Raw genomic sequence first — 5483 nt, 5'->3', positions numbered from 1 at the left:
TGGATGTGTGGTTCTGTAGTGGGTGGGTGGTGGTGGACGGATGGGGCTTCAGCATTCTCTGAGCAACGGCAATGAGACTGAGACTCTCAGGAATTTATACCTTTGGGGAAAAAAGGACTTTTTTTAGAGCAGTTTTAGGTTCACCACAAAATTAAGCAGAGGGGCGCCTGGGTGGCTCAGTGGGTTAAGCCTCTGCCTTCGGCTCAGGTCATGATCTCAGGGTCCTGGGATCGAGCCCCGCATCGGGCTCTCTGCTCAGCGGGGAGCCTGCTTCTCTCTCTCTCTCTCTCTGCCTGCCTCTCTGCCTACTTGTGATCTCTCTCTCTGTGTCAAATAAATAAATAAAATCTTTTAAAAAAATAAACAGGAAGTATAGAGTTTCCATGTGCTCTCTTCACCCACATATTCACAGCTTCCCCAATTGGTAAATCTACATTGAACATCATTATCACCCAGAGTCCATAGTTTACCCTAGAGTTCACTCTTGAGTTGTCATTTTCAGGTCTTAACAAATGTACAGTGACATATATCTACCACTGTAGTATCATACAAAATAGTTTCACTGTCCTAAATCCCCAGTACTCTGCCTATTCTACCCTCTACCCCACAACCTCTGGCAAACGCTGATCTTGTAATCTCCATATTTTTGCCTTTTCCAGAATGTCATATAATTTGAATCATACAGTACGTATCAGGGTTGGCTCTTCCACTTAGAATATACATTTAGGATTCTTCCATGTTTTTTCATGGCTTAGCTCATTTCTTTTCAGTGTTGAATAATATTCCATTATATGGATGGATATACCAGTTCATTTATCCATTCACCTACTAAAGGACATTTTGGTTCTTTTCTAACTGTGGGAATTTTGAATAAAAAAATCTATAAATAGCTATGGGCAGGCTTTTGTGGGTACAAAGTTTTTAGCTCATTTGGGTAAATAACAAAGAGCATATTGCTGTAATATATGGTAAGAAAGTATGTTTAATTTTATAAGAAACTACCAAATTGTTTTCCAAAGTGGCCGTTCCATTTTGCATTTCCACCAGCAATTAATGACAATTCCTGTTGCTCCACATCCTCACCAGCATTTGATTTTTTTTAAAGATTTTATCTCTTTGAGCAGGAGAGAGAGAGAGAGGGAGCTCACAAGGTGGGGCAGGGTTGGAAGGAGAGGAACAAGCAGATTCACTGCTGTTTTGGGTTTTGGCCATTCTAATAGGTTTGTAGTGATATCTCATTGTTGATTTAATTTGCATTTCCCTGATGACATATGATGTAAAGTATCTTTTCATATGCTTATTTGGCATCTAATTTTGTTCTTTGGTATGGTCTCTATTAAGATCCCCCCCTTTTTTTAAAGATTTTATTTATTTATTTGACACAGAGAGAGAGATCACAAGTAGGCAGAGTTGGGGGAGGAAGCAGGCTCCCTGCTGAGCAGAGATGCTAATGCGGGGCTTTATCCCAGGACCCTGAGATCATGACCTGAGCCGAAGGCAGAGGCTTAACCTACTGAGCCACCCAGGTGCCCCAAGATCCCATTTTTAAATGGGTCTTTTTTTTTTCCTTCTTGTTGAGTTTTAAGAATTTTTTTGTATTTGCATATCAGTTTATTATCAGACATATTGTTTACAAATATTTTCTACCATTCTGTGCCTTGTCTTTTCATTTTCCTAAAAGTGTCTCTCACAAAGCAGAAGTTTTTAATTTTAATGAATTCTAGTTCATCAATTCATTCTTTCATGGATTTGGCCTTTGAGGTTGTATCTAAAAAGTCATCAGCAAACCCAAAGTCATCTAGATTTTCTCCTAGGTTTTTAGAGAAAGTCATCTAGATTTTCTCCTAGGTTTCTAGGTTTCTCCTAGGTCTTCTAGGAGTTTTATACTTTTGCATTTTGCATGTAAACCTATTATTCATTTTGAGTTAATTTTTTGAAGACTGCAGGGTCTGTGCGTAGATTCATTTTTTTGTATGTGGTTGTCCAGTTGTTCCAGCACCATGTATTAAAAAGGGAATTTTTGCTGCATTTTGTTTTGTGCGTTTGCTCCTTTGTCAAAGATCAGTTGACTATATTTGTGAGGGTCTATTTATGGGTTCTCTGTTGTTTTCTACTAGTTTGTTTGCCTCTTTTTTACCAATCATATTGTACAGGTTACTATAACTTTATAGTGTGTCTTGAACTTGGACAGTGTAAGTCCTCTGAATTTGTTCTCCTTCAATATTGTGTTGGCTCTTTGGTATCATAAATCAGATATTCACAAAATAATTTGATGGTACTTTTATTGTAATTGCATTTAATCTGTTTACAAGTTTAGGAAGAATTGACATTGTGACAATATTGTCTTCCTATCCGTGAATATGGAACAGCTATCCAATTTTTAATTCTTTGATTTATTTCATCACAGCTTTGTAGTCTTCCTTATATATATTTTATATATATTTTGTTAGATTTATACCTGAGTATTTCATATTGGGGGCTGATAATGATACTGTGTTTTTAAATTTTAAATACCAATTGCTCATGGCAAGTATATAGGAGAGTGAATGACTTTTATATGTTAACTTTGTATCTTGCCACCTTGCTGTAATCACTTAAAAGTTCCAGGAGTTTTTTGTTGATTCTGTGGGATTTTCCACACTAACAATCATGTCATCTGTGAAAAAAGACAGTTTTATTTCTTTCTTCTTAATCTGTATGCCTTTTCCTTTCTTTTCTTCTCTAATCACATTAGCTAGGACTTTCCTTACTTCCAGTACTGTTGAAAAGCAGTGGTGAGAAGGACATCTTTACCTTTTTCTTACTCTCATGGGAAAGCTTCTAATTTTTCACCATCAGGCATGATGTTAACAGCAGGGTTTTTTTGTAGATGTTCTTTATCAAGTTGAAGAAGTTCCTCTCTATTCCGAGTTTGCTGAGAGGTTTTGTTTTGTTTTGATTTGCATCTACGAGCATGTGAGATATGAGCATGTGATTTTTTCCTCTTTAACCTATTAAGGTAATGTATTACATGAATTTCTGAATGTTGAACCAACCTTACATGCCTAGAATATATCCCACTTAGTTATGCTATATAGTGCTTTTTATACATTATTGGAGGATTTTTGCATCTATCTGCATGGGAGATATTGGTCTGTACTTTTTTCTATTATTTTTCATTTAAGTTCAGTTAATTAACATATAGTGTATTATTAGTTTCAGAGGCAGGGTTCAGTGATTCATCAGTCTCATATAATACCCAGTGCTTATTACATCACGTGCCCTCCTTACTGCCCATCACTCAGTTACCCCATCACCCAACCCTCTCCTCTCCTCAGCCTTGTTTGTTTCCTATGATTAAGAGTCTCTTATGGTTTGTCTCCCTCTCTAATTTCATCTTGTTTTATTTTTCCCTCCTTTCCCCTATGATCCTCTGTTTTGTTTCTTAAATTTCACATATGAGTGAGAGCATATGATAATTGTCTTTCTCTGATTGACTTATATCACTTAGCATAATACCCTCTAGTTCCATCCATGTCATCGCAAATGGCAAGATTTCATTTTTTTGATGGCTGAGTAGTATTCATCATATATATATACATATATATCCCCTCCACATCTCCACATCTTCTTTATCCATTCATCTGTCATTGGACATCTGGGCTCTTTCCATAGACTATTGTAGACATTGCTCCTATAAACATTGGGGTGCAGGTGCCCCATCGGATCACTACATTTGTATCTTTGGGGTAAATACCTAGTAGTGCAATTTCTGGGTCATAGGTAGCTCTATTTTCAACCTTTTGAGGAACCTCCATACTATTTTCCAGAGTGACTGCACAAGTCTACATTCCCACCAATAGCCTAAGAGGGTTCTCCTTCTCCACATCCTTGCCAACATCTGTCATTTCCTAAGTTGTTCATTTTAGCCATTCTGACCAGTGTGAGGTGGTATATCATTGTGGTTTTGATTTGTATTTCCCTAGTGCCAAGTGACATAGAGCATTTTTTTCACATCTGTTGGCTATCTGCATGTCTTCTTTGGAGAAATGTCTGTTTATGTCTTCTGCCCATTTCTTGATTAGATTATTTGTTCTTTGTTAGGGTGATAGTTCTTTGTAGATTTTGGATACAAGCCCTTTATCTGATAAGACATTTGCAAGTATCTTCTCCCATTCTGTAGATTGGTTTTTTTGTTTTTGTTTTTGGCTTTGTTGGTTGACTGTTTCCTTTGCTGTGCAAAAGCTTTTTATCTTGAGGAAGTCCCAGTAGTTAATTTATGCCTTTGTTTTCCTTGCTTTTGGAGATGTGTCTAGCAAGAAGTTCCTACCACTGAGGTCTTAGAGGCTGCGGCCTGTGTTTTCCTCTAGGGCTTTTTTTTTCCCCCCCTTTAAAAGATTTTATTTATTTATTTGACAGAGAGAGAGACAGTGAGAGAGGAAACACAAGCAGGGGGCGCAGCAGGCAGAGGGAGAAGCAGGCTCCCCACTCAGTGGGGAGCCTGAGGCAGGGCCTGATCCCAAGACCTTGGGATTATGACCTGAGTGGAAGGCAGACACTTAATAACTGAGCCACCCAGGTGCCCTCCTCTAGGATTCTGATGGATTCCTGTCTCACATTTAGGTCTTTCATCCATTTTGAGTTTATCTTTGTGTATAGTGTAAGGAAGTGTTCTAGTTTCATTCTTCCGCATGTGGCTATCCAATTTTCCCAACACCATTTGTTGAAGAGACTATCTTTTTTCCATTAGATACTCTTTCCTGCTTTGTCGAAGATTAGTTGATCATAGCATTGAGGGTCCATTTCTGAGCTCTCTATTCTTTTCCATTGATCTGTGTGTCTGTTTTTGTGCCAGTACCATGCTGTTTTGATGATCACAGCTTTGTAGTAGAGCTTGAAGTTCGGGATTGTGATGCCACCAGCTTTGGTTTTCTTTTTCAACATTCTTTTGGCTGTTAAGGGTCTTTTCTGATTCCATACAAATTTTAGGTTTATTTGTTTCAGCTCTGTGAAAAAAGTTGATAGTATTTTGATAGGGATTGTATTGAATGAATAGATTGCTCTAGGTAGCATAGACACTTGAATAATATTTGTTCTTCAATCCATGAGCATGGAACATTTTTCCATTTCTTCTTCAATTTCTTCCATGAGTATTCTATAGTTTTCTGAAACAGATCCTTTGCCTTTTTGGTTAGGTTTACTCCTAGGTACCTTATAGGTTTTGGTGCAATTGTAAATGGAGTCAACTCCTTAATTTCTCTTACTTCTGTTTCATTTTTAGTGTAAAGAAATGCAACTGATTTCTGTGCATTGATTTTATATCCTGTCACTTTATTGAATTCCTATATGAGTTCTATTCTCTCTATCCCTATGCTGTGAAGAGTTTTAATCTAGAAAGAATGTTGTACTTTGTCAAATGCTTTTTCTGCATCTATTGAGAGGATCATATGGTTCTTGTCTTTCTTTTATTAATGTAGTATATCACATTGATTGATTTGTGGATA

Source organism: Mustela nivalis (assembly GCF_964662115.1).
Source record: "Mustela nivalis genome assembly, chromosome: 10".
In the NCBI taxonomy this organism is placed as follows: Eukaryota; Metazoa; Chordata; class Mammalia; order Carnivora; family Mustelidae; genus Mustela; species Mustela nivalis.
This window is presented reverse-complemented; position numbering follows the sequence as displayed.